This window comes from Semicossyphus pulcher, unplaced genomic scaffold, assembly GCF_022749685.1.
Source record: "Semicossyphus pulcher isolate SPU_LCO1_2020_fin unplaced genomic scaffold, fSemPul1.0.p SCAF_17, whole genome shotgun sequence".
Lineage (NCBI taxonomy): Eukaryota > Metazoa > Chordata > Actinopteri > Labriformes > Labridae > Semicossyphus > Semicossyphus pulcher.
In genome coordinates this window covers 7,882,312-7,893,701 of record NW_027211681.1, presented here as the reverse complement: position 1 = coordinate 7,893,701, position 11,390 = coordinate 7,882,312, and positions in this window count along the sequence as shown.

Genomic DNA, 11,390 nt, shown 5'->3' with positions numbered 1-11,390 from the left:
GCGCGCCCTGCGCTCTCTTGCCTCTTTTCCTTCCCCCCCCCCCCCCCCCCCCTCCTCTGCCTCTTCTCAGTGCGGAGGAAACAGTCATGATGACTCTCTGTGGGCTGTTATCAGGCCACGGCTAAAGTGTCCTCTGATTACCTTTTATGACAAGATAACTGGACAATCCTGGGATAAAGGTTGGGGAAATTAAAGCATTTACTGACAGCATGTGAAATAAGCAAAACAAAGCAAGCAAAATACTGTAAAGTCAATAGGTAATGGTAGTGTTCCAAAAGAAATCCTACAAACAGATAAACATATTTGAGTCCGTGTTTGTGTGTGTGTCCATGTGTGTGTGTTATAATTTCTCACATGCTCCTGATTTGTTACATCCATCATATGGGAGCTGCCCGGGCTTGTTTGTACAGTAGTGACTCATGGGGGACTTTCAAACACATTCTTGGCAGAGGTGAGCTCAGGACTGTAAATTGATGCTACAAGATAACACGGTGGTTTCCATCAGAAATGCACCTTAATGGCACACTCTGGATGATTTGTAGAGGTGGGTGGAACAAGCTGTCTGTGCTTTCTGGGACAGTCAAAGCCCCAAAACATTCTTCCTGAGAAATGTGTAGCTGGCGCAGGTAGATGTAAAGATGGGTGACGATTCAATGCGCCTTGTTTTAGATTCTAGAAGTCTCTGATCTCCAATAGTAGTCGTTTTAGAGCACCGTGAAACATTTTAGGTCAATGTTTCCCAACGATGATCGACTGCATCTAAATCTAGTTATCTCAAAGGCCTGTAGAATTTGATTCAACTATTGTCATTCCAATAAAATGACATTGTCGTGCGCTCGACGGAAGCGTCTCCGATAAAGATATTCTTAAGGGTTTTATTTTACTTTGTCTGCCATTCTCTCAGTAGTTGAACGACATGATAGATGAGAAGAGCAGAGAGCATTTTTAAGTTGGGTGAGCATTAATATTTTTACCACGCTCTTCACAGAGAGGCCTGATGGTCAGGAGGGTCACGGCCTTAATTATGCACAGTTGCTGTAGAAACCAACCTTGACCTCAGCTTCACATCTTCTTCAGAAGAGGCAAAGGAAGAGACACGTGTGCGTGTGTGTGTGTGGGCATGTGGAAAACATGACAGCGTGCAGATATTTGAAAGTCAGATTAGACCTATGAAGCATGCATGACTGCATCAGAGGGACGCGGGAGTGTATCATGTGCTGTGCGCGGTTGAGATGCTTAATGGTCAACTGCACAAACACACTCAGGTACAGAGAGTAAATAAAATGTTTGATGTGAGTGTTGTGTTCACTCCAACAGGAAGTGTGCAGCGTGTAAACAGGAAACTGGTAGTAGAAAAGGTATTGTGCTCAAAGGAGCAGGAAGAGCCGGTCGACTTTGAAGCGTGCTTTGTTCTCTCACATCAACACAACGTGATCTCATCTCGGTTCTGACAGGACAGTTGTGAAGAGGGAGGTGTGCAGGACGGAGGATGACGCGGCCACTCTTTTATGGCCGGCTCTTAGCTTTCGCTTTGTGACATTTGTGCAGATGAAAGTAGTAAAAGAGGTGTTTTGTGCAAGTGTGTGTGTGTGTGTGTCTTCCAGCCCAGGGGTTCATACATTATTCAGTCTCAGACATTAAAGATGTAGATGTGGTCAGAGACATATGCAGGAGAGACACACAGAGTGCTCACACACATGCATCCACACAAACAAGCCCATTCTGCTTTAGTTTGATTTTTCTCTTTTTTTCCCTCCTCTGAGTAAAATTCATGAACATCACACGTTGTTGACTCAATCTCTACACAGGCAGAAAGAGAGAGATGAGAAAAAGGAGAGGTGAAGAAAGGACGGAGTCGGAGAAAAATGGGAGAAAAACAATGCAATGTGTTTGTGCGTGTGTCTTGGTGCGTGTGTGTGTGTATTAGGATGGGAGAGGCATGAAACGTCTCAAGGAGCTGAGATTTCACAGCCCAGTGACTCTGTCACTGTGCACCTGCTCACTGAGACAGTGGGAGGGAGGAAATGAGAGGAGAGAGGGAGGAGAGGTGAGGGGTAACAGAGAGTACGAAATCCATCAAGAAGGAATAACGGGCGAGCCTGCTAAAGGAATTTATTCCAAGGAATTTTGGAAAAAAACTACACTGAAAATACCTCTGTGCAATACATTATCATTTCGCATAGTTCAATAAATAGCCAAAAGTATGTGGACACTGAAACACCACCAAAATCTCACTTAAAACCATTGGCATTCATATTTCATAGTCTCAACTGTTTTGGGCTTCCACAACATTTTGGAGCCTGGCTGTGGAGATTAGCTTCCTACAAGAGTCTCTGTGAAGGCCGGAACACAGGCCCTCATACAGACTCTGCCTGAAACCACTCAGTCAGCTCTGTCCCTTTAAGAAACCCTGCCCCTACAAGTGAGGCTGCACTTTGTGATGTCACAAAGCACAACGTGTAGAAAAAACTGTGTGAAACCTGGCGTTCACAGCAGCCTGCAGACTGAGGTGAGAAGCCTGAGGATTACTCCAACATGCTTTTACCTACAGATTTGAAACTTCACCCACGACATCTGGACGTCCAACGTTGTAATATTATATGGATGTCTTAAAATGTGAATATATAATATAAAGCACATATTAAAGCCTTATTTAGCATAACAGTATAATACAGCTAGCAAAGAGTGTTCCCTCAAAAGCCTATTACGTTTGTTTATTAAGATCTCCATTACCTGTAGAATAGCAGAAGCTAGTCTTCCTTGGGGTCTGCATGGTTTATATGGTGAAAATCGAAAATACACATTCACAGGGTTCATCACAATACACAAACATAAAATACCACGTATTGACAGTCAGTTAGGAAGTATGTAAATTACAATGCTATGCTGAGTTCAGTATTATAAGGCCCACTGAGGAAAGCATTTTAAAGTCGTAATTCATGTTCAAAGACTCACCTACTATCAAGAAGCAGCAATGAGGACGTTTCTGAGGGAAAACTCTGAGTTAATGGACTGGTAGTAGTAGAATATGGCATCAGTAAGTGCTCAATATTAACTAATGAAGATCCAAAATGCTACTAAATGCATGCTAATAAACAGCTCATTTATGGTTATTTTGTGTAACCTTAAAGTAATAATCTTGAAGATTGTATGACACGTAAATAATTGTCTGTTAAGTCACAATCTATCGCTGAATGAGGTAACACAATGGTGATTGAGCCTATGGCCCACTGATGAAAGCCTTTTCATTTGCACTATTACAGACTGGGTGTCTGTGGCGACATTTGCGGAAAAAATCCCAAGTGGCGCCCAGTTAGTGACACATTTTCCATCACCCAGCAGTGGTTGGTCAGAGGGTAGGCGGAACTAAGTGGCTGCTTTTCAGGTCTCTGCAAGTGTTTGAGTAAACAGTAATCTACTACAGCTGGACAAACAAAGAAAAAGGTAAGTGAAAAATACGTAAAAATCCAAAGAAAAAGAAACAAATTGACGCACAGATGAAGGCAAACAGTCTAAAAAGGAAAGCGACCGTCAGCAAGGAAAATCAAGAGTTACAACTGGAGCCAACTGTGGACATCACACATCTGGATATCTGGGAAGTGTGCTCCTGCAATTACTGTTAATCGCCATAGATGCTGCCAAAGAGAACGAAACTGAGATCTTCAAGATTATACCTTTAATTGACTACAAGTAGGCCTACTAGAATATGGCATCAGGAAGTGCTTAATTTGGACTAATAAAGAGCCAACATGCTACTAAATGCATGCAAATAAACAGCTAGTTTCTGGTTATTTTGTGTAACCTTAATATACATTCTTATCATTGACACAAACTCGAAAACACGGGCCTTCTCCACCACAGCAACTTTGACTTGTCACAGCAGGAAAAGTACTGATGTTCCTTATAATATTAATGATGTCTTAGTCTATAAGCGTGCCCATAAGCCATTACAGCTGTGACAGTTAAGCTGCATTTACAATACCATGGGGGACACTGAAACAGACCTTTATCACAGCACACATTTGACAAAGCAATATCAGGAAAAGCTACTAACAATAACAATGGCTCTATGCCATTGATCATACCAGGAAGTCTTTCAAGTGAGCCATGTTTGGTATGAAACCAAACTGGCTCACCAAAATGGAACACAGGCACAATAAATGTTTATAACTACACCTATTGTTTCCCTGGTTTGACATGTCAATATCTCTCCTAGCTTCTCCTACAGCGACAGAAGAAGTTTTTGCAATTATAGGCCTCGTCTTACTTTCTCTTTCTCTTATTCAGTCTGTCATGATGTCAGACGAAAAGCAATTAAAACAAACCTGAACAAGAGAGAGACTCAGGTGTGCCTTAATCTTTTATTGCATTTTCTTCTAATCTTTTTGCTTCAGTGACATGAATCATCTGGGTTTGATTGCTTTCGCTTCAACAGTTGTCACTCATTTTGATGTCGTTTCAGGGAACAATTATGTTTTGTGTGAAGATGTAGGTTGTACTTGTTCAGAACATTGCACGCCTGGGTGTGCATGTGAGTGACTTTGTTTAGAACGTGGCTCTGTAAGTGTGAATGTGTGTTTTACAGAGAGAGATGTCGAGGGAGAGCGAGAGAGGGTGCGGGGTGTGAGTGTGTTATCTTGCAGAGCAGACGTTTTGAGCATAGCTGCGACTATAAGGTCAGTGTGAGTCCTGTGTTTTAGCCCCAGGATGAAAAGCTAATAGCAGAATAATGACAGAGAGGGAAACTGCAAACAGGAGATAAGGCCGACAGAAACAAAATGGCCATCGCTGAAAGGGCCTGATTACAGAGCCAGGGAGGGAGAATAAGGGAGGGAAAGATGCTAAAGAGAGCGAGAGAGACGATAGAGATAGGCGGTCGGAGAAAGAACAGAATAAGCCATGCAGAAAGTGGATGGATAATCTGACCTTTGGGATCATTCATCACCTGGAAGTTACATTTATATTATTCTCTGCAAATTTTAAGAGGATGACCTGGCTTTTTTATGACCCAAAAAGTAGAAAATATTGCATCTCTCTGCCTCTTTTTGACTCTGCTGTTTGGTATCTGTATGACGTGCTAACTCTAAAAGCATCTAGCTTTAGCTTTATATTTCACTTAGCATATAAGAAGTCAACATTCCTGTTTAACATTTTGCTGTGTATCTTAGAATGAATTAAAGTGTTATATTTATTAGTTAGATATATCAGACGATTTGTTGACGGCTTGTTTGTATATAACATGGAATTTTAATTTGTAGCCCTCTTTTGGCGGTTACATTGGCTGACTTTCCTGAATATTAGTAAAGCTGCTTTCTCACTGGTCAGAAAACCCGCTTGCTTAGTGGGAAAGGTTACAATTACAGGCATTCAGACCCGGGTAATTATCGTCTCGGCTCCGATCGGAACACAAAACATGGGAACACAAAACCTGTGTCGACGTGCTAATCTCCGCCCCCTTTCCGACGCAATGCTATGCTCCGTCGGTAACTTCTGCGACTACTTGTCATCTCAGCTACAAATTCCGTCTGTCTTCATCCAAGCAGCGCTCTTAATTTGTTGGCACTGAGTTTGATAAACAGACTGAATGTGTAATAGGTACAATAAAGATGTAACCACCGTAACATCTTCACTTTTTACTAACCCTGTTTCTAACGCGGCAGAAAAGAGACTGAAGAAGTATACTTCACTGGCAATGGGAAAAGAGACAATTGGCATCTATAAGCCGGTCTTCCCGGGTCTGAAAAACCTGCGTCAATGTGCTAATTGTAGTGGGAAAGAGGTATAAGTAAATTAACACGAGCAGGCTAATGTTGATGATTATAATTTATTTTTATTTGAGCATCTTCTATTCCCAGTTGGGACGTAGAGGGCCTTTCTGTGTGGAGTTTGCATGTTCTCCTCGTGCATGCGTGGGTTCCCTCCGTGTACTCTGGCTTCTTCCCACAGTCCAAAGACATGCTCGATAGGTTCATTGGTAACTCTAAATCACCTGTGAGTGTGAGTGTGAAAAGTCGTCTGTCTCTATGTGTCAAGAGTTATTATAACAAATTTTTATTAAGTAATGAAATGTGTAATCTAACGAGAAATGTTAAGTAGAATCTACGTAATTTATTTTAGTGTATCATTGTTGCTATATTTAGGTATTCTTCACTCAAAACATAGGGTAAAATTTACTTACTTACTTAGAAGTGCAAACTGTTAGCTCATTTTCATCGAGCACATTCTATAGGTTGCTTTTTATAGTGCAGTCCCACATTTCAAGTCATGGGGCCTAACAGGAAGTCTTTGATCTGCAGCCTGGAGAGTTGCATGAAACATGTTAAAGATGCTGCGTGTACACAGAAACCTTGTATGTGGTGTAAGGAATAAAAAATGATTTCACTTATAGAGAAAGATTGGTAATGGAGTCACCTGAATATCACAAATCTACCTGGAACTTACTGCAGATTTTTTGGTCATGGTGTTTGCTCTCCCCCTTGTGGCGATAATGACACATTACACTACACAGAAAAGATAGGCCACTATGAGGCATCACTTGATTATTCAACTAAAACATGGCCTGAAACAAATGTCTAATATTCTCTTGTATTGGTATTATGATCAAATACTGTTGTACATTTTTCACCAGGGCAACACAAATCCTTCTTACTTTCCCTCTCGTGGCACCTCAGAATAAACTGCAGCACAGTTCCTGATGAGCATCCAACCAATGTTCTTGTTCTTCTATTCAAATACACACTTAACATAATTGTTGTTGAAAGCGTAAACTTGTAGACAAAGATGCTTCGTCCTCCTGTTTCAGATTTGAAATACACTTCAAAACATTGCGTCATCAACAATTGCTCATTAACGGACAGACCTGATTTACATACACTCCTGAAGTCTGATGGGCACTCATCTAACAGCTGTGTAAAGAATATATTACCAGGCTTATCATATGCGGCGTGTTTCAGTCCCCACTTACATACATGAGTGGCTGAGGTAGAGCTGTGTACAATGCAATCTAATACGACACAAGTCATTACCACGGAGGTGATTTAAAACATGAAAAACAAGTGTAATAAGACAAAGGTTGGATTTATTACTTGGCTGTTGTATTAGATTGTAGTACCTAATTAACTGCACCATACACGGCGAAGTCAGGGCACACTTATAGCGTCTGTCTGGCTCGTACAACACTGAAACACAAAATACTCATCCATTAACTCACATAATCTTTTTATACAATTGCAGAGACATCTTTCAGAATAGTGACAACAATGGCACACTATCTTGGCTTTCTAAATCTATAAACAGGCTGCCTCTAACTCTCCCAATATGTTCAGCTGAATGGCCAGTCTGGCTTCAGTGTGTGAGTCCAAGATACCATGTTGTCTCTAAAGCAAACACCCTTCAATCATCGTGTAAGATTATCTTCTGTGTTCCATAATGTCAAAACGTTCACAAATGCTTCTTATATTGTTTCCAGAAATGTTTTCTTACAGATGCTTTAGGTCTTACAAATCCAGGCGGCTTGGTGATGACGTATTCTTTCAACAAAGAACTGCTTGCATTAAATCCGATCAGCTTATTTTAGTTGGTGAATTCATTGTGGAGTCTCAAATGTCAAGCTTTTGCTCATTTTAGACCACATATCTGATTACTAAAAGGAGCTTTTTTGGCTGAGCGCTGGGGTCAGCCCTACACACGAGTCAGTATGTGACTGACTGAGTGACGGTACTTTCAGAGCCATCGAGAGAGAGAGTTGCAACATCCCAATGGCGGATCATGGCGCATATTGGACCTCCACTGACGCAACTCTCTGTCTACACTGCTCTGGATACTTTGTTCGGGGGAGTAGGCGGGGCTGCTCCTCTGCTGCTCGTCCGCTGTCCTCACCTACATCCGCAACGCGCACCTGCTTTCAAACACGTTCTCATAAGGACAGTCCTTGTAACACATTGCCCACAAAAGCGCACATTGACCTGATGCAGTCAGACACATAGGCTACTAGGTTTTGACCTAGTCTTGTTCTCAAAGTGTATTCCTCAGAAATGCTTTCACCTGAGTCAAGTCAAAGTTAATTCACAAAGCACATTTAAAACAGCCATGGTTGACCAAAGTGCTGTACAGGCTTAAAAGAAAATATCAAATAAAACAACCAATATATGTAAAATGAACAATAAAAACACAATAATTAGGAGTAAAAATATGGCTGCATAAAATATCAAGCTCAACTAGAATTAAAACGCAAAGAAGTGGGTCTTAAGCAGCGATTTAAAACCTTCAAGGGTCTGGGCAGTTCTGATACTTACAGGTAGGTAATCCTGAGGGGATAACCGGAATAAAATCAACATACCACCTGCACGCTTATTTCATAAACTTAACCAACAATAACTTGTAAATCTATAAATGTTTCGTGCACACTGTGCCGTGTATTTGTAGTAGCCCAAGTCATCTTTTAACATCTTGAGACAATGTGTGAATGTTGTTGATTCAAAGTGGCTGTATGAGTCGTAAGAAGACAAAGCCCTGGTGTTCCCTGGAAAGTCCTGTTCTACAAGACACCTTGATCTCTACTTAGAGGAACTTTTCATGTAAGTCTAGACAGTTTATTACCTGGCATGACCCACAATGCAACTCCAAACTGATCCTGCATGTTAAAGATATAATCTCGAAGATTTTCATGTAAATAAATGCTAAAGTAACTGGGTGTCTGTGGCGACATTCACGGAAAAAATCACAAGCGGCGCCCAGTTAGTGACGCGTTTTCCATCACCCAGCAGTGGTTGGTCTGCCAGAGAGGGTAGGCGGAGCTAAGCGGCTGCTTTTCCGGTCTCTGCAAGTGTTACGAGTAAACAGTAATGTACTATGGCTGAACAAACAAAGAAAAGATCGATGACTACAGATACAACTTCAACAATAAGTGAAAATCCAAAGAAAAAGAAACAAATTTGACACTCAGATGAAGGCAAATAGTCGACCGTCAGCGAGGAAAATAAAGAGTTACATCCGTTAAAAAGGGAGCCAGCCATGGACATCTGGTTAAATTAGGAAGTGTGCTCTCATGTTTATCAATGAAACTGTCATAGAGAGTGATAATGAGGTCTTCATAGGTTAATCTTTAACTCAACTCACCCAAGGGATCAGACACAACTTTATGACAGATTAAGTCTAGCCTGTAAGAAAAAAAAAAACCTACAGAAAAAACTTTCATCATAAAAGTCGCAATATCAAAGAGGCTGCAAACTCCACTTACTAACCCTGCCCTAATTCTCCTACGTCGACCTCTTCTACTCTCCAGGAATGGTTAGCAGTGCATGCCGTCCTTGAGCTCATGTACAAGGTTGGAAGCGGATCTGGCCCTATGAGCTCCAGGCTATTTTCCAGCAGCTTCGCATGAGCCACTTAATTCATATTTTGCCACTACCAGATGCTTGGCAGTCCTCTCCCTGTGCTAGCGGTCATTGCTTCACAAAGTCATGACTACTGACTCCTGACTTTCCAACTGAGAAACTACCGTTAAAGCATGACGGAAAAACACACTTCTGTCTCTGAAGCTCTCCATCCAAATCTCCCTGATTAAAAAAAACTGTTCTTTACTGTACTGTACATATAAATGTTTATTCGGTACCCCAGGTTAAAAGTACTGCAGTCTAAATCCAGTTTACTGCAGCTGCCTCCAAAATACGCCTGAAAGATTTCCAACAGGAACGTCATGGAGGTAGATATAACACGACTGATGTATAGAGGTACACCTGAGCACCTACATCTCTATTCACACTATCAGCTGCTTTGCCTAAAGCCATTTGTAGATACATGTGTATTCTAGGAGAAACTATGCCCAGCCCTGCGGCCCCCAGCTGAACTCTAAATATTGATAGAGGACACTTCGACCCTCACAGCCAGCAGGGCAAAACAGATGTCGCCCACACCCACTGCTTTGCTCTGCTTGCTCTGTTAGAGTCAGATGGTGATTAGAAAATAGTTTTCATAATCTGTAAAATATGTCTTGTGTATATCTTATTTAACCAGTTATATTATGGTTAATGTAATCTGCTGTGGCAGCCCTATAAATAACTCTGAGTCTTAACATACACTCTGCTGAAAACACACCATGTTGCTGGCCTGCAGGATTATAATCAGCATTATCATCATCATGAGGAAGTTCAGTTCGTATGCAAATAATAACTCTTATCGTGCAAGAGATCCGGTTTACTGATATAATAAAAAAGCTGAGACCAGAGTGTGTTTAAGAGCTGAATGAAGGAACACTACCATCAGACACAGAGACACTTACACACCCTCACAACAAAATGACATGACATAATAATCATAAAGCTCACATGTTCCTTTAGGGGAGTTTTCCCTTATCAGATGCTCGGAGGAAATATGTATAATAAAGCTCTCGGAGGTATTTGTGAATTGGGTTTATATTGCTTTTTTGTCACTACTGTGTAACCAGAATTGTTTGCATATTTTCCATCTTTCCTGCAACCGTCTGTTATCAGTTAATCACCTGGCAGGAGGTGCGTTCAAGTACAGTCAAGTCAATTTTATTTGATCACAACTTTGACTCAGAGGACTTTGCAATATGTGTAGCGCATGACTCCCTCTGTCGTAGGGCATCAGTTCTATCCTGGGACCCTTTTTACATGTCAGCACTTGAGTGAAGGCATCATTGTGTGGTGGTGCATTACAACACCTGTCTGTTCACTGATGGACATCACCCCTTCATTAAATCTATTCAAAAAATCTGATATTTTTTGTCTTGCAATCACAAGTGACTTTTGGTTACTTGAGTTGTAATACCACCGTTTGGCCACTGGGGCGCAGAAAAGAACACTTCTGGAAGAAGAGTCTGTAAATGTAGCGCAGTTTACACACTAAAGACATTGAAACCTACGTATTGTCCATGTCTTTTTATTGTGGAGCCCTTTTGCTTTGTACTTACTGTTTTTTCCCTCTTTTAGACGGGTACAAACTATTATTTATTTAGTTTATGATGAATAAGCAGCTCCCTCGAACACGAAGGCATATGTCAGATCGTTTGCCTTGTGTTCCACTTTTACTGCATAGTCCTGCATAATTCAAACTCCCTCCGCTTCCTCATCTTTGCTCATTTTTCTGCTATCTCTCTCTCTTTGTTTGCAGACTTCTCGCCCATTCTCCCTCCCCGCTCTCTCAGCAGCCTTTGACTTCTCTGAAAATGTGCAAGTCTTAGCATCCCCACTCTCCCCCTTTCTTTCTTTCTTTCTTTCTTTCTCTTCTCTCTCTCTCTCACACACACACACACACACACCCACACACACAGATAGACAGACAGACAGACAGACAGACAGAAAGACACAATATGACCACCACAACTCTCCACGGGAGAGTTCTGTCATGCTCTGTAGATTGGGTGTCCC